Below are 19,376 nucleotides of genomic sequence, written 5' to 3'. Positions count from 1 at the left end.
TGTGTCCTGTCCCTCCATCCCTTGTCCTCAGTCCCTCTCAAGATCTCCTGGCGCCCCTTTAGGCCCTGCCAGGGGCTGTGAGCTCTCCCTGGAGCCTTTCCCTGCTCCAGGTGAACATTCCCAGCTCTCCCAGCCTGGCTTCAGAGGTTCTCCAGCCCTCAGAGCATCTCCATGGTGTCCTCTGGATTTTCTCCAACAGATGCCCATCCATTGGATGTTTGGAGCCCGAAATAAATAGTCCAGGTTTACATTTTCCCCAGCTAAGAGGGAAGTGGCAGAGAAACCCCCACAAACTGGGCATTGCTGCTTTCATCGAGCTGAGTGCTCACTGCTTCACCTCCTTTAACACACGAAAACCTCCCCCGTGCTGCCCTTCTGACCCCTCAAACATCTTCCCATTTGAGGTGGATTTATTCAGCTTTGTGGTTGTTCTTTATTCCAGGAAGAACCTGGTTGTGGTTTCCAGCTGGGAAGTCCAGAGCTAGTGGGAGAGGGACAATTCCAGACAGACCCTGGGACACAAATCCTACCCAAGGGACAGGAGAAGCCAAATTATTTTTCCAGAGGAGACCTGGAAAAGTCTCACAAGCTGTCAGAGGCCACGAGCTCAGTTGGAGGGGACCAGAGATGCCTGAAGTTTGACCTTCCATGTATTCCATGTTCTGTGGTGCCCAGGGGTGCAGCTCTGAGCTCACAGTCAGTGTCACTCAGCTCTGCACAGAGCAGGGACACAAAACAAATCCTTCTCCTGCTGCACACCAAGGACAACGTTCAGGCCCAACAGCACAAACAAGGGTGGGCTGGAGGGAGGGACAAGAAGGATGGGACCTCACAGCCTGGAGCTGGGATTGGACAATTAAACCCCAAGATGCAAATGGACCAAAACTCATAAAAGTGTGAGACCTCGTGACCGGGCAGCCACTTTGTGCCCATTTTCTGCCCATTTTGGGCCCACCCTGGGTGTAGCCCTGGCCAGGCTCTGTCCTGCCCAAGGTGTACCCTAAAGGCCTTTCAATAAATCTCTGCTTCATTCTCTCAGCTCTGTCCAGTCTCTGTTCCAGTTCAGCCTTCCCAAGGCATCCCCAGAACACCCTCACTTTTCTCCCTTTTTTATTTTCCATTCAGTTTTGGAGCTTAAGGACAACCCGGATCCCCCAGCCCTGGCCGCTCCTCCTCCTCCTCCCCACAACAAACCCATATCAACAATGGGGTCAAAGCACCTTAAATGTTTTTGGAGAAGTTTGGTTTTTTTTTTCTGTCTCTTTCCTGAGCCTGTCTGCTCACATTACACAAGGAACGGGAACGCTCCCGCTCCGCTCAGGCGTTAAGGATGGATCGCTCTATTTTCTTCCCAAATAACAGAGGGAAAGGGAAGCAGCTGTGACAACTTAAGCATTGAAAAATCATAAATCATCCTCCCTTTCCTTGTCCCCTTTTTATGAAAAATAAACATGGAGGCCTTTCGGAGATTTTTTTTTACACTTTTCATTTAAAACCGAGGGGTTTGGGGGCTTTGGAATCGGCGTTTTTTAATAAGTGATCAGTGCAATTAAAATGGTAAGGGGACAACACTGAAGCCTTAGAAATGAAATAGTCCTGGTGTTCCACAGAAATATCCACGAGAATCCCCTCAGTTTCTGATGGAAGTGGTGATAATATGATTTCAGCGGGTAAACGTATCAAGTTTTACAAGAACCAATGTTATTTAATAGTTAGCGTTTAGTAATTTGTTAGTTGGGGGCAAAAATAACTTTTTGTTTGTTTAACTGGTTCTGCTCGTGGACTGTGGATGTTCTGGGTGAATTAATATTGAAGCCACATCACCTGGGAACTCCTACATCCCATATTTCTCCTAATTTCTGCCTGTTTCCCTTCATCCCGTGAATCATGGGACGACCCTAAGGGATACCCTTGGCCACGGGAATTTTCTTAATATTGATTTCAGAGCTTGCTGCTGCACCAGCCTCTCCTCGGGCCTCGGCTCCTGTTGCTCTGCATGGCTGCTTTTCCCGGGCAAGGCCATTTACTTTTATTTTCTCTTTGTTTTCCTTGGGGAAAACTCATTTCTGGCGTGTCCCAGGAAAACCTCCCGGAGTCTTTCCTGCCGCTTCGAACACAAGACACTCGGCTCAGAGAACACCTTGCCTGAGCCTCCACAGGATTCACCCTGCCCAAATTTCGAGATATTTAATAGTTGGGGGTAAAAAGAAAAAAAAAACAACCAAAAAACCCCACTTTTGTTTGTTTAACTGGTTCTGCTCTTAAATTGTGGGTGTTCTGGGTGGATTAATATTGAAGCCACGTCACCTGAAAGCTCCTGTGTTCCATATTTGTCCTAATTATTCTCCTAATAAACAGGTAAAAATTAGGAGAAATACGGAAGGTAGGAGCTTTCAGGTGGTGTGGCTTCAATATTAATCCACCCAGAACACCCACAATAAATGTAATAAATGTTAAATTCTTTTCTTTTGGCCTCTTTAGGGACTGTCTAAAGCACAAAAGCTCCTCACTGGATCCATCCTTCTTCCCCAAACCCTGGAATTTAACCCCCTTATCATTTCCCTTATCACTGCGGAGCACGAGGAAAACACCTTTTGCACTTTTGCTCTGAAGAGGTTTTTAACCTTCCCTCTTTAAGGTTAATCAGGCCCATTAGCAGGAGTTAATTAAAGTAAATTAGGTCTGTTAGCAGGCTCTCCTTGGCCTTTGCTGAGGCTGGGAGTGCGAGGCCCGCAGTAAATACCCGAGATTAATGTCGGTGTCGTGCCATTGTTTATCCCTTGTTTTCGGGAGAGGTGACGGGAGATTGATGCTCTCCGGGATGATTTTATCATAAATATTGTAAATCGCCCCAGCCTGTCCTCTGCTGCCTGACTTGCTGCATTAAACTTTTATCCTCCCCATCCCAGCCTCTCTCTCTCTCTGTGTCTCGGAAAAAGCCGCTGCCCTGAAGGGTCCGGTGGTGAAAATAGCAGGATTTGTTTCTCCCCCGGGGGAATTCCATCGTGCCGCGGCCAGGGAAGATGTTTAAAGATCTTCTGTGCCATTGCTTCTGTTTAGTGGCGCGGCTCGTCCTGAGCCGCTCCGACGTCCCCTTCTCCCGAGCTGTGATGTTTTGGCTACCAGCGATTTTCTCGTTCCTCGGCCCCTGACATCACTGACAGCCGCGCTGGAGACACTTCAGCTCCAATCTCGTCTCGGGGGGAAAAAAAAAAAATTAAAAAAAAAATAAATAAATCGGTTTTTCTTTTCTGCTTTTTCTATCTTTTTTTCTTTTTTTTTTTTCTTTTTTTTCTTTTTGACAATACAGCTGCGATTTTCCACCCGCTGTTCCCATCTCCGGCCGAGCAGGACAGGGAATCTTCCCTCGCATCTTCTCTCTAACGGGTATATTATTTTTTTTTTCTTCTGGAAATTTCTCCCACCTCTGGGATGTTTTCAGGGTGAAGGAGAGTGGATTTAGAGGGATACTGGGATGAAATCCCTCCCTGAGAGGGGCTGGGATGGAATTCCCAGAGGAGCTGTGGATGCCCCTGGATCCCTGGGAGTGTCCGAGGCCAGGTTGGATCACCTGGAAGGTTTCATTTGTGGAATGGGATAAACTTTAATGTCCCTTCCCAAAATATTCCATGATTCCCTCTGCCTTCCTGATCAACTCCTGGACTCTGCCTGGCATTGACCATGGGATTATTCCAGAGTTTATTTCCTGCTGAGGGGAAAAATTCTGCCCTCAGCTCCCTCCCAGTGCCCCCGGTCTGGGTTTACTGGGCTGGGTCAGGACACCAGCACAGCACTGGGGAACCTCTTTGCCACCTGCATTTATTTTACCTAGAAATATAAATATCCTGATACGTAAATTTAAGTCTCCTTCTTTATAAATTTATCTCTCCTTCTTTATGAATTTATTTCTCCTTCTGTAGAAGTATGTACCTCCTTCTATATAAATATTTCTCTCATATATAAATATATATCTCCTTATATATATATATATGTATCTTTTTATATTTAAATAGGTATCTCCTTCTATATAAATATTTCTCTCATATATAAATATATATCTCCTTGTACATAAATATAAACCTCAATATCCTTATTTATAAGGATATATTCTTATATATTAAGTATAAATATCATTATTTATATAAGTGCTGCTTTAACACCACAGTGTCTAAGAGTGCAGCTCGTGGCTCCCTGAATATATCTATTTTGATGGGGTTTTTCCCCATCGTTTCCCTTTAATCCTCAATAAATATTGAAAGGTTATGGAATTTGCATCTCACTTCCAGCAGTCTGTCCCGAACACTCACGCTGGTGTTTTCAGACAGTGATTCCCTAAAAATTTCTGCTTTTTTAGTGCCTGAACAGAGAATTTCTCCCCATTTGCTTGTCCCGTCCACAAAATTCTCACTTTGGGGTGAGAGGGGATTTCAAACGCACTGAAAATTTGGAAGATGTGGAAAACACTCGGGGGTAAAGCTCTGGAGATTCCCGGTGTGGGAGTTACTGGAAGTGAAGTGGAAAAAGATGCCAAGGAGCAAAAAAAAAAGGCAACAGACTCGGAATAATCTCTTCCTAAAGGAGAACTTTGGGAGGGGCATAAGGAAATGCACAAAGACTAAAAAATATCCTACAGATGTGCTACAGGGTTAACAAATAACCTACAAATATCCAATGGAAAAAATCCTACAAATATCCTACAGGGTTAACAAATATCCTAAAAAAATCCAGTAAAAAATATCCTACAAAAGGGCTACAGGGTTAATAAATATCCTGAAAATATCCTATAAAGACAACAAATATCCTAGGAATATCCAGTAAAAAATATCCTAAAAATGTGCAAGTATCCTACAAAGATAACAGATATCCTACAAAGATAGCAAATATCCTAGAGATATCCAGTAAAAAAATATCCTACAAATATAATACTAGGTTAACAAATATCCTGCAAATACACTACAGGGTTGACAAATATCCTGCAAATATTCTACAAGGATAAAAAATATCCCACAAAAATCCAGTAACAAATATCCTACAAATATCCTACAAAAATAACAAATACCCATGAAATATCCAGTAAAAGAAATCCTACAAATGCACTAGAAGGATAACAAATATCCTACAAGGTTAACGGATATCCTATAAATGTGCCATGAAAAATATCCAACAAACACCCTACAAAGTTAACAAATATCCTACAAAAATGAAGCAAAAAAAGATCCTAAAAATATCCTACAAGGATAACAAGTATCCTGTAAATATCCAGTAACAAATATCCTACAGGGTTAACAAATATCCTACAAAAAATGAAGCAAAAAAGATCCTAAAAATATCCTACAAGGATAACAAATATCCTGGAAATATCCTGTAACTAATATCCTACAAACACCCTAACAGGGTTAACAAATATCCTACAAGTTTAACAAGTCTCCTGCAAGTCTAACAAGGATAACAAATATCCTGCAAATATCCAGTGACCCTTGTAGGATAAATGTTCTTGTTAAGTAAATTATTAAAATTATCTTCGGTATAAATCATTAATTTCTTCTGTGCAGCTGCTGCAAGATTTTTAATTTATATTTAAAATCTTACCCAAGTCAAGCCTAAGCTGTTTCTTTTTTCTGCTTTTTCTATTTTTTTTTTCTTTTTAGACAAAGCTTTTTAAATGTGGAAATTTCCAAAATCATCCAAACTCCTACGAGTTTTCAGTGCTGACCAAATCTTCCGAATTTTTTGCTCCTGTTCTGAGGAAATTACGGAATTTTGGGGTTGAAGTCATTGCAAAACCAGGGATGCAGGGATAATTTTTACTGGATATTTGTAGCATGAAAGGGAAAGAAAACTCACGATTAAAGTCAGTGACAATTATCCTACAAGGCTATCCCACAAGGATATTTGGGATTGATGTTAATTGGAATTTTTTTTTTGCCTCCCTCTCATCCATTTCTGGAAGGTCAGCAGTGTCCTGGTGGTTTTTGTGGAATGGCACAGCAGGACAGGGATGGAGATTTGGGCCTTGCAGGGCTCTGTCTAAATCCCAAACAAATCCCAGTCTGGATGAATCCTGTCTTGTGTCCCAGTGGAGCTTCCGTGGGGTGGAAAACCCCCAGGGATGAAAGGTTGGAGGTGCACAAACCTTTTCCTCTGAGAAAAGCCTCAATTCCCAATAAATCTCTCATTTTCTTCCACTGATCCCCTCCTTGGAGCCTCTCCTGCCCCGCTCCTGCCCCAGGAACACAGGGACGCCTTTCTTCTGGAATCGCTTTCTCCTGGAATCTCTGTATAAGGAATCTCTTTCTCCTGAAATCTCTTTCTCCTAGAATCTCCATATCCTGGAATCTCTTTCTCCTGGAATTTCTTTCCCCTGATATCTCTTTATCCTGGAGAGATTCCATGCCAGGGATGGAAAAATATCACCAAAACCCTCACGGTTTTCCTCACAAATCTGGGCCGTCCTGGATCTTGGGAATGGGACATGAAAGGCTCTCAAAATTGGGGAATTTGATGAGTAGAGAAGTTCAGAGAGGATTTTGCTCCCTGATTTTGGAATTTCGGCGCTTCCTGCAGATTTTCCCTTTGCTGCAGCTCACGTCATTAAAAGCCCAGAGTGAACAAGGAATTCTGTGGTTTATTTGTTTATATAAAACACTGCAGAGCTCACAGTGCCCCAGGATGCAAAGCCAGAGGTGCCGTTCCCACTTCTAATCGGAGGAAAACTGAAAATAAACGGCGAGGGGAGAAGACCTCGCTCAAGGTCATGTGGAAGAGAGCTGAATCCAAGATTTTGAGTCATCTCAGAATCCTGGAATGGTTTGGGTGGGAAGGGGCTTAAATCTCATCCCATTCCACCCCTGCCATGGGCAGGGACACCTCCCACTGTCCCAGATTATCCCAGCCTGGCCTTGGGCACTTCCAGGGATCCAGCAGCCACAGCTCCTCTGGGAATTCCATCCCAGCCCCTCCCAGGGGAGAATTTTATCCCAATATCCCACTTGAACCCAAACTCTTCCAGTTTAATCCATTCCCCGTTATCCCATCACTCCATTCCTCTGTAAAAATCCAGGCTGGACCCTCGCAGCGAATCCTGCTTTATCTCCAGAGGAATCTCAACTTGATAAAAGATGTGGAGCCGAGATGGTCCCATCAGAACCTCTGCGGCCATAAAGGAGGTGAAACTTCCCCCAAAACTCTCGGAGCGTTTAGTGCAAGTACCAGGAGCCAAATCCAGGAGGAATAATAACGGAGTCAAGGATAAAGGGACAAAGTGAGTCAATCCAATCATTATGCAGGGATAATATTTCTTACTGTCCAAAGAGAATATTAAGCTGCTGCCTGGGAAGAAAAAAAAAGAAAAAGGAAAAGAAAAAAAAAAAAGAAAAAAAAAAAAAAGGAATAAGCAGAAAAAGTTATTAAGGAATGATAATGGAGGGAAGGGAATATTATGTTGATTCTCCCAACAGTTATGAATGAATAAAGATACAGTGGCTGCGATAAAAAATCACATTTCCCTGGAGAGAATGGGAAAAAAAAAAAAACACAGCCACTGCCAAATGCTGATCATTCTTTCAAATGCTGCGCACCGAAATAACCTCACCTTTTCAAGTTTGCTGCTGATACGTCCTAATCGGACGCTTTGAGTCATAAAAACATTCCCAGATTTCGATCTGCTTGGAGAGGAGCAATAAATCACCGGGATGGGGCAGGCGGCTCCTCCGGCAGCAGCCCTGGAATCACTCGTTTGGCACTTAAAAATAAAAGTGGGAGAACGACAAACCTGCCGAGTGTCGGGCGGTTATAATACCTCAAATGTTTATAATGCATCAGATGTTGCCGTGTCACAACAGTCACAGGATGGTGGGAGCAGCTCCCTGGAAAAGACGTTGGAACTGGAAAATCAAAAGGACTCTCAGCGCTGGGGGAGTCGATTGGCTGCATCAAAGCGTGAATTTTTTCATGAACAAACAAAAAATTGGTGATTCTCTCAAGTGCCCCCGCCCCTCGAGGTGCATTTTGCGTCTTCCTGGGATGGGGCAGGGGAACCTGGAACCAGGGGAGGTTTTATGGTGGAAATTATGGTGGAAAACTGAGAATGAGCTGCCATGGAATTCTGGGCAGTGGGAGTGGGAGCCGTGGAATTCTGGGCAGTGTTAGCCATGGATTTCTGGGAAGCAGGAGTGGGAGTCATGGAATTCTGAGTGGTGGGAGCCATGGAATTCTGAGTGGTGGGAGCCATGGAATTCTGAGTGGTGGGACCCATGGAATTCTGGGAGGTAGGAACAGGACCCATGGAATCCTGGATGGTAGGAACGGGAGCCATGGAATTCCAGGCTCCCTGCATTTGCCTGCTCTGGCGGGTCCTTAGAGGGATCAATGGCCTACAAAGACTGGCCGGATGGACTGGATGGATGTTGGGAAGCTCCTCATGGATGGATGTTGGGGAGCTCCTCATGGACAGTTTTCATTTCTCCGACATCATTATGGGCGTGTCCGATAAATTGCTTGATCCCCCTGATCCTCCAGAATTCCAGTGCAGTTCATTTTCTGGCTCCTGAGCTCATTTTCCCTCAGGTTTTTTGATTTTCCTGTTGGTTGTGGATCAAGCCTGGCTTGAAGTGTCCTGATGGAAAAGAGGGAACAGAGGGAAGAGTGAACTGGGAAAGGTTTTGGTCACAGGATCAAAGGAAGGATCTCTCTGCCTGGTGTGTCAGCTCCTCTTCCACCCATCCAACAGATCCACATCCATCCTCCAGCCCAGTTACACCAGTAAAACCAACCTGCATTTCCCAGTTAACACTGGGAAACAGTTACCTGCACAATTTCCTCCTAGGCTAAGTTTGTCTGCCTTTTTTTTTTTTTTTCTCAAATAAAAATTTAGGCTGTAATTTCCATAAAAACATGTATAAAGCTTATTTCCATAAAAAAAAAAAAAAAAAAGGAAATTCTGTGTTTAAGGAAAGAAGCAGATGTTCACTGCTGGAAGAATGAGGCAGTTTGGTGGCTTTGGCTGAGTTTGAATTATTTTTTTTCCTAATTGAGCACGTCCTGCGGATGGACATGCAGGGAAAAAATTAGGTGATTAAAAGGCAACAGCTTAAAAAATGGTTTTTAAAAGGGAATGTCTTAAAATTTCACAGCACCCCAGAGCTGCCTGTCTGGTGATTTGTGTTTTGCTTTCCTCAAGGCTCAGAGGCAAAGCTTGGTGGGGTTAGCCTTGTATTTGTGTCTGAGTTTCCTGGGAATCCAAAGACTCCCTGCATGGATCAGGGCTGTTGGGGTGGGTGTTTAATTAGGGTTGGGTATTTAATTAGGGTTGGATGTTTAATTAGGGCTCACCACTGTGGGCAGAAAGACTCCTCGGAGCTCAGAGGGTTTGCACAGGGCAGGAATTAGTCTGGGAATGACCTTTCCCCTCTACCTGGAGCGAGATTAAACCGCAGCAGATGCTTGGAGGAGGAAATGGGATCTCACCCAGCCTCACCCGAGCATCTGGAGCGTTTCCTCCCCGCGACCTCTTGGGATATGAATTTAGGAAGCGATCCCTGCTGCTCCCTCCTGGTTTTCCAGCCCTTCTCTTGCCTGGATGGGTCTGACAGGGAGAGGCAGGATGGGGATCATGGGTCTGAGTGATCCAGGATGATGCTGATGGATTCTGGAACAGCAGCCCTGGACCACGATGTTCCTATGGTGCTGTTTTACACCACAACGACACAGACTCCCAACTTCAGAAGGCTGAAAATGACTCCTTTATTTCTGGGATGTGTCTCCCTTTATCCTATTTCACACAGACCAATTGGATTGGTGACACAAAGACAAACCTCTTCACTCACATTGGTCAGAGCAGAGGGACATCGAGAAGAAGTCCCTCCTAGGGAAAGGAATGGATAACAAAGTTACAGTTCCAAAAACATTTCTCCTGTTTCCAGAAAATTCCCTGGGAAACGAATTTCAGAAAACCAAAACACCTCAGGCACAAACCAGGGCTACATTCCTGAGCCGGTGCAGAGCAGGATGAGTTGAGTGCAGGCCAAGCTCTGAGCTCTCCTCACAGCAACGACTGCCAGTGACCCCAGGTGTCACTTTTTAGGCCACTCTTTGCCATGAAAATCCTGCTCTGGGCATCTTCTGGTGCAGAATTTCGGGGCAGTTTCCAGGCCCCAGCTCCCACTGGATGTCTAAATTGGGATTTCACCCTGGCGGTTATCTGGCACATGCACAGGGTTGTTCTTGCTTTCAGGAATTAAGTAATCCTAAAGGTTAAGCCTGTGGGGTGTTCTTAGCCCTGCAAGAATTAATATGGTGACATTTAACTGCTATTAGGAAAAAAAAAATCTCATTTTTTGCCTTCCCACACCCCCGCCCTCCCCTCCCTTTTTTTCTTTTTCCTTGGAAAAGCGCGTGAGGCGTTTGTTTTGTAGCAGGGGCTGTTTAAAATAAATCCACAGCTCCCACCACTGTCCCTGTCACTGCCTGGGCTCATGCAGATGGATTGGGGCTGTCCCTGCTGCCCCAGCTCCCCCTGGCACATCCCGACTTTTTTATGGCCACTCCATCAACTCTTCCATGTCCCAGAAAATGCAGGAACGGCATCCCCGGCAGATTCCAGTGGGAAATCTCCACTGGGGATGTCACAGTTGGCAGTTTTTCATTCATCTGGGTGGTTTTTTTCCACCAGCTGTGCACTGTGCTGGACCCTGGGGTCGGCCTGGTGGAGGAAAAGCAGAAGTGGAGCCGTGGATTTGTTGTGTATCCTGAAGTTCAGGGTGGGATATAATCCATGGCCAGGTCGGGGTGTCCCTACAATGGCATCATTTTACTCCTCCAGTCAGATCTGGATCTCCTCTCCCTGTTAATTTGTTGAAACAAAAATTACTTTTGACATATTTGGCTTATTAAAAATATCTTTATTGTATTTATTTTAACAATTTAACACAATAATCCTGCTCTGGGGGCTTGGTCCAGTGAAATCTTTTCCCCTTGGCTCTACTGAGCTTTGGATCACGATTTTTCTCCTTTTTTCTCCCTTTTTTCATCCCCTTTTTTCACTCTCTTTTCTCTCCACTGGAACCAAGTCCACCTCTATTAATATCAGTTATCCTTGCTGTAAAAACCAGCCCATTCATCAGAATAAATAACCCCTCTCTAAAATGATGATCATAAAAAAGGGCTGAGTTAACACAAATTTTCCTCCCTTTTAACGGAATGACCATCGTTGGACAGCACGAAAACAGATCAATAAATTTTCGTTTCCTGCAGTTTTCTCTTAAGATTAATATTTTTAACTTAACTATTCGAGAACACGCAGGCGAGTTATGATCCACTTGTGCGGTTTTGTACGGCCAACAATTTCTCCTGGTATCAAAGAGCTGATTGATTTTCCATTTAAATTAATCTTCAAGAGCCTCCGTTTATGAAGTCAAGTGGGCACAAACAAGCTCTGGATACATAAGGGAGGAATTTTGGGGACGGGATGGAGTTGCTTTGTTTTGTGGGGATAAAAGATACAGGGGAAAAAACAGGGATAAAAGATACAAGGAAAAAATCTGGGAAAGTAAAAGATACAAGGAAAAAATCTGGGAAAGATGCAGCCCCAAAAAAGATTTGATCAGGATTGATAACCCTGCTAATTAAGAGGATGAAGATTTGGGATGGATCCCTCCTGACAGGAGGGTTGCAGTGTCTGCCAGCCCCTTCTTGGCAAATCTCTCCGTTGCTTTTGTCCCCTTTATTATTTCATTTTGAATTGTCGCAGCTTATTTCATCTCCTTGCCCAGACCCAGTCCCTGGAGAGCGGCTCTGATCCGTCCTGTTGTTTATTCCTGTTTCCCAAAGCATCAGGGATGCTCGGGGATGTAAAAACCAGGGATCCTTCAGCCCAAATCTTCCGAGCCATTTGCTGGAGACGCCGCCGTGGCCTGATGGCAGTGACAGGATGGAGTGGCCCTAAAAAAGTCCTTTTTTAACTGGATGGAGTGGCCCTATAAAGTCCTTTTTTGTCTGGAAGGAGCAGCCCTAAAAAGGGACTTTTTTGGCTGGATGGAGTGGCCCTAAAATAGCCTTTTTTTTTTTTTTTGCCTTGATGGAGGCGCCCTAAAAGTGTCCTTTTTTTTACAGGATAGAGTGGCCCTATAAAGCTCTTTTTTGCCTTGGTGGAGTGACCCTATAAAGCCCTTTTCTACCTGGAAGGAGTGGCCCTATAAAGCTCTTTTTCACTGGATGGAGTGGCCCCATAAAGCTATTTTTTGACTGGATGGAGCAACCCCCAAAAAGTCCTTTTTTGCCTGGATAGAGTGGCCCTATAAAACTCTTTTTTGACTGGATGGAGTGGCCCTATAAAACTCTTTTTTGACTGGATGGAGTGGCCCTATAAAATCCCTTTTTGTCCAGATGGAGGGGGCCTATAAAGCTCTTTATTTTTGCCAGCAGAGCTCATCTGGACATGGACAGGGACCTGCAGCCACTTCCATGGCTCAGAATTCCGCGCTCTGGTCTTGTCCACTCTGCACTTGAGCTCCTCACCTGGAAATCGGGATGGGCTCAAGATCTGAGCCCACAGGATCAACAGGAGATGGGGTTGGGAATGTGTCCCTGTCCCTCCTGGATTGCCAAAGGAACCAGCCTCAGGTGTGCCAGGGGAGTGTGCAAATACCCACTTTTAGGCTGGATTTTTTGGGGAAAATTTCTTCATCCAAAGGGTTTTCCAGCCCTGCAGAGGATGGAAATCCCCATCCCCAGGGGGATTTGACAGCGGTGGGGACGTGGCACTCGGGGACAAGGTCAGTGGTGGCCTGGCAGTGCTGGGGGACGGGTGGGCAGATGATCCAAAAAGTCTTTTTCAACCCAAACAATTCCATGATTTTGATTTCTGATTTGTTAATGCTCACTTGTGAGAAAGAACCTGCTCTGCCCTCAGCATCCAAAAGTCACAATTCCTGTTCTGGAGCCAAAAATTATCACCTGTTGATCCAGGTGGTTCAGTGGTTGTGCAAACTGGGCTTCTCCTGTTCCCCTTTCCCAAAAAATATTCCAGGAATTACTCGCGGCTTCCTCAGCTGGGATGGGAATGTTTTACTCTGTCACAACTAATAAATGTGTGGGGTTTTAAGCAGTTCTTTTTCCCACAAACAGGCAGAAAATAAAGCACTGAAGTTTCCCTGCCCACTCCCTGTTATCTGCCCTTGCTTTCCATGGTTCACCAATTAAAACGCAGGAAGGAATTTTTTAATTTTCATGTTTTGTTCGTGTTAATTTTCACGTTTTGTTTGGGTGAATTTACTCTTCAGGCGCCTCCAAGTAATGGGAGGATTTGGGGGCTGGGGAGGTGTTTTCTTGGGAATGGGTGGAACCAAAGGCAAACTTGTCCTCAGCAGAGGCAAAAAAAAGGAATTTTTTTGCTCCAGGTATTTTTGATGGTCAAGGAGCTTCAGCCACCAGCTCAGCCACCTCCCCCCCACACCAGGGGTTGTTTCACTCCAGGTTGTTCCCAATACACTTAAAAATATACAATTTTATACAAATAAACATACAATATTTTAAAATACACAATTACAAATACACTATACTTTAAAAATACAATCTATACATATAAATGCACAATATTTAAAAATACAAAATTAAAAATGTTTTATACTTCAAAATATACAATTTCCCAATATACATTTTAAAACTCTGACAAATCCACTTTTATGGGAGGCTTGTGCTTAACAGATTTTTTTCCCCCCCTGTGTTATCCCTCCCTTCTAAAAGCAGAGCATTATTTAAAGTGTCAGCCCACAAAACTCCCATAAATAATGAGCTGGGAAGCAGCGAAGGCCACGGGCTGTAGCTGCAGCGAGAATTCCAGCATTTACCCAACTCCCAAAGTCCTAAACCGGCTCTTTCCCCAAAAAACATTTGCAACCAAACTGCTCCCTGCAGCACTCGTGGATTCAGCGACAGGAGTTGTTAGGAGCGCTGTAATATAATTTGTAAATGATGTTGATTTACCCATTCCAAAGGCTTTTGAGGGAAATGGATTGTGTTCATTTCCTCCAACAAGCTGCACATTCAGAACAGCCATTGGAACAACTCCGTTTAAATATATATGCAATTAAACTAATGATGTTTTAGAACATCCTGAGTAACAACACAGCACGAGGACAGCTGTCCACAGCCTCTGTTTAGGTTTACATTTCTGCTGCGCAGTTTGCTGGTTTAATTTTTTTTATAAATGTTGGTCGAAATTGTCCCTTTTGGTGCATCTCTGAGAGCAGCAGCTGCCCCCAGCTCAGAACTGGCCATGAGAGGAGAAAAGGATGGCAATAAAATAAAATAAAATAAAATAAAATAAAATAAAATAAAATAAAATAAAATAAAATATAAATATAAATATAAAATAAAATAAAGTAAAATGCTGTTCTCAGGTGTAAAATTGGGGTAAACTTTGACGCTTTCAGATGGTGTAGGGGAGAGTTAGGCCCCAGAATATCCAGTGTAATTATGCAAATTGGTGTAACAGAAAGGGGTTTTAATTGGGGATGCTCAAAGGGATTTGGTCAGTGCCAGGTCGTGGGTCTGGGTGGGTCAGTTCTGTCGGAGACTTCTCACAGGCTGAGGGAAAGAAACATGCCAGGACCTTTGCTGAGGTGTTTCCCAACATTCACCTTCATGGAATTGTGGAATTGTGGAATTGTGAAATCATGGAATCATGAAATCATGGAATTGTGGAAACATGAAATCATAGAATGGTGGAATTGTGGAATCATGGAATCATTAAATCATGGAATTGTGGAACTATGAAATCACGGAATCATGGAATCATGGGATCATGGGATCATGGAATGGTTTGGGTTGGAAAGGACTTCAAAGCCCATCCAGTGCCACCCCTGCCACAGCAGGGACACCTCCCACTGTCCCAGAGTGCTCCAAGCCCCGTCCAGCTTTGGGCACTTCCAGGGATGGGATCCTTGTTTCCCATCAAGCATTTCCCAGGAAAGGATTTTCCCCACACAGCCCGGCTCTTTCCTCACACCGAGCTCCTCTTAATTTTCTCTCCTCAGTAAATAAATCCCCAAGAAGAACTCAATTCCAGGTAATGATTCCTGCTTCGAACTCACATCAATCCCAACATCTTCGTCACCTCTTCATTTCCATAATTCCTGCCCCTGTTTGCCCCCAGCCCTTCTGAGGCGCTTCCAATGTTCTGTCGCTGTAGGACACGGAAGGCTCCAATTAATTCAGAAGGCGAAAGTGTAGAAGAAGAAGGTTCTTTATTGCCTAAATTCTTGCTGCCTTTTATCAGGTGTTCCCATACAGATTTACCATGGTTGGTGAATAGGAACGACACCTCTCTACTGTCGCTGTTTTACACCACAGCGACACAGACTCCGAGATTCAGAAGGCTGGAAATGACTCCTTTATTTCTGGGATGTGTCTCCCTTTTATACTATTTCACACAGACCAATTGAATTGGTGACACAAAGACAAACCTCTTCACTCACATTGGTCAGAGCAGAGGGACAGCAAGAAGTCCCTCCTAGGGAAAGGAATGAATAACAAAGTGACAGTTACAAAAATATTTCTCCTGTTTCCAGAAAATTCCCTGGGAGAAGAATTTCAGGAAACCAAAACACCTCAGGCGCGGAACCAGGGCTACACTCTAATGCCATTGGTTAAACTGCAAAAACAGCAAAACACCACCTGGACAAAGATTGTTTGGAGAAAGGAGAGTTGTTTGCCAAGATTGTTTTGAGAAAAAGCTTTCCTGAGAAACTTTTCCTTGGGAAAAGTGTTAGCAGCTGCTAAGCAGGCTAAAATTCTCTCAGACCCACAGCGTTCGACTCGTTAGGAGAGAAGACCCCTCATTAACTGTGAGGATTAAATGAGACAGCTGAGTTGGTAAGCAAACCAACAAAGGCACAGCCGCCTCTCCCTGGGATTGAGGACTTTGTCCTCTCCTTCATGGATTAATTATATGGTCCATTATACTGAAATGAGGGGTTTGATATCAAGACTGGTTTTGTTCGTGAGGCTTTTTTTCCTGCTCCGCAGCTGCTTTAATGCTCTTTATCTTTCCAGGAACGAGTGGCAAATTACAGATTTCTTAACCTGAAGGATGAATTTAGAGCAGTTTTGGATGTCTGTTATTCAAAATGAGTTCCAGGAGAAACGTCCAGCCTGTGGAGGGGGAGGCTGGAGCAGCCCTGCCCTGATCCCTCACAGGTTTTTTGGGGAGCAGCCAAAAAACAGGAACAGACCCCAGCCTGTGCTGCCCCACATCCCCAGGCATGATCCCTGCCCTCGGAAGGAATTTCACCTCTTTGGGCTCTGCTCTCCTCCAACCCTGTGGGGTTACAACTGTGATCCAGCAGTAACTCCTGATTTCAGACCCCATTTTAACCCTCTGGAACTGGGCTAAAGTGGGAAAAAAAACTCTTCAGCTGGTGCCAAAACTGCTCTGGGGACTGAACCAAAAACATAAATGGAAAAAAAAAAAATCAGGATGGCTTCAAAAATCTACCCAAACCAAACAAAATTGGTGGGATCAAAAGTGTTCTCCAGCTCCGGGACAGCCAGGCTTGGATTGGGGCTCTGTTGGGATGGGGACAAAGCTGTGGCACATCCAGTTTCCCTTCCCTCCTCCTGAGGGTGGGGCAGCCACATCCAGAAGCTCCAGGAATTCTTGGACATCAATGCTGGAGTCTCCTGCCTCATGTCAGAGAATGAGCAGAGGGGATTTTCAGGCTAAAACACCCGGAATTAATTAATTAACTGACTAAAGTAACGCTAACGAGCTGTGCAAGCACCTCGATAAACTCAGCTCCGCTCCAGCACCGAAGGAAAATTCAGGTTTTGCTGAGGGTGGTGACACTTCAAATGACACTTCAAAGACAGGGATGAGGAGCAAGCGCTTGGAAATGAGGGATGTGTTTATCTGCAGCAGCTGCTGAACTGGGGGAACGGGAAAATTCAATTTGTCCCATAATCATCTTTTGTACACACAGGCAGTGGCCCTCCGGCCAGGCAGCTCCTAAAAAAAGCCTCTAATTATTGCATATAATAACTCCCAACATTAATCTTGGCTGTTGCTTGTACAAAAATTATAAATTACTGCACCAAATCCTATTACTGCAAATATTAAAAGTTACTCAGCATTTATTGGAACTTTGATTTTTCTTTCTTTCCTTTTTTTTTTTTTTTTTTTTTGTTTTTTTTAATTTTTGTCTTGCAACTTTGGGTTAATTTTCTCCATATTTCACAACTCCAGCCACGGCTGCAAGAGAGGCTTGAGAGTTTCAAAAATTCATTGCTGTGAGACTGGGCTCATGTGGAAAAAGGCCTTGAAGTCAGAAATATTGGGAATATTTCCTGGATTTGGCCAACTCCAGGAATTCCTTCTTGCCCAAGGGGTGCTCCTCTAGAGCTGTTTAGTTTAAAAATCAGCTGAATACTTGAAGTTGTGTTTTTGAGCCCCCAAACCTTCCAAACATTACCTCCCTGCAGGAATTCTGGCTGAGGAATTTAATTCTGGAGGGTTCTGGGGAATTTAAAACTGATAATTCTTTTGGGAGCTCTGCTGGACTGGACTGGGGAGGAAGAAAAATCATCACAGGAATGAAAGGGATCCACAAATATCATTGAAATCCGACTCAAATTTTCAGTTATCATTGGTCCGACATCCACGGATGGAATTTTCAGAGCTTCTGTTCCAAACCTGATGGAATCAAGGCTTAAATGAGTTTTTATCTCCTTTTATTGGATGCCAGATCTCGAGGTGCATTGAACACTGGAACTTTTTGGGACTCTGATGTGCAGGAGGACTTGGGACCTTACAGGGCCATCTTTACATGCCTGAAAATTCATGGAATCATGGAATCCTGGAGTGGTTTGGGTTGGAAAGAGCCTTAAATCCCACCCAGTGCCACCCCTGCCATGGGCAGGGACACCTCCCACTGTCCCAGGCTGCTCCAGCCTGGCCTTGGGCACTGCCAGGGATCCAGGGGCAGCCACAGCTCCTCTGAGAATTCCATCCCAGCCCCTCCCCACCCTCATATCCAGGAATTCCATCCCAAAATCCCATCTATTTTGAAGCAGAAACAGAGACAAGCCAGGTAGCAAAAAACCCAAAAAAACTCCAAAAAAATTTTTTTTTTCTCCCAGTAACCAAGGAATCTTTTTTCTCCTTTTTTTTCTTTTTGCTGCTGTGCTGCAAAGCAGGAGAAAAGTTTGGGAATGCAGTCACTTAAGTCATGAAGAATTTAAAGTGTAAGACAATGTTCTTTTTTCAGCTGTGCTGCTACAGAAACAGAGTTTGGAAATTTTTCTCCAAGGTATTTATAGAATTCTCTCTGTTCTCCCCTAAATAATCTGAGACTTTTCTTTTTCTCCCTGTCTAATTCTCAAGTTTTGAAGGTTTCTTTGGGTGGGTTTTTTTTTTTTTTTTTGACATTTGATATTTTTGGGGGGAATATCAAGGATTCTTATGAATATTTTTCCATTTAATTTGGAGGATGAAGCCAAGACATGACACTTTCAAGCATCAGAGTTGGCGTTGAACTTGGGGACACAGCTGAGGAGCCCCAACTCTTTTGGAGCTGGGAATTTGGTGTCCCATAATAATCATTCCCTTCTGCATTCTCCCTGCTGTGGTTGGTTTTCCAGCAGATATTTGCAGTGTTTGATCCCATTTTTTCCAGCTGGGAACGGGGAGGAAGCGTTGTGTTGTCCGGAGGCTTTTCTAGGCATGGAACATGCCCTGTCCAGCCAGGACAGGGACAGCTCAAAAAGAAAGGATTTGGTTTTTGAGCAAATTTGGATTTGTTTTTGAGGGGGAAAAATAAAATAATAAAATAATAATAATAAAAAAAACACACACAAAAGCAAAGGATTCAGAAATCTCCCTGACCAGTGGAATTTTGAAGGAATTTTGCACCAGGAATTGGCCTTATCCCAGTTCTGTGGAGCTCAGCAAGGGCTGATTTCCATTCTGCGCAGCGGCCTCCGAGCCCAGCCCGGCTTTGCTTTTTAAAAACCTGATGATGGTTCCATTTAGAGGGTTTTTTTCCCCCCCTCTGGATTGTCAATCATTAATTTAGCACTCTGTCAATCATTAATTTAGCACTCTGTCAATGAGTAAGGAATTCCTGTCAGAGCTGAACTGACAATGTCTGATTTTCCCAGCTCTGAGGACTGATCCTGATCTCCAAGCGGAATCATTCATCTGCTTCAAAGCACCACATTTCCTCCTCTGTTTAAGAATAATCCTCAGCTTTAGGCTGGGGTTTTTTGCCCCTCGGATTGGTTTTTGGGGTAAATATGTTTTGTTCCTCCCGATGCCAGATTTTGGTCCTAAAGCAGGTGGAACTGCTGAATTCCCCAGGTTATCTGAAATAACATCCCCTGCC

Source organism: Chamaea fasciata, unplaced genomic scaffold (assembly GCF_029207755.1).
Source record: "Chamaea fasciata isolate MVZ Bird 193981 ecotype frontalis unplaced genomic scaffold, bChaFas1.0.hap1 SCAF_30, whole genome shotgun sequence".
In the NCBI taxonomy this organism is placed as follows: domain Eukaryota; kingdom Metazoa; phylum Chordata; class Aves; order Passeriformes; family Sylviidae; genus Chamaea; species Chamaea fasciata.
Note: the sequence above shows the minus strand (reverse complement) of the source record.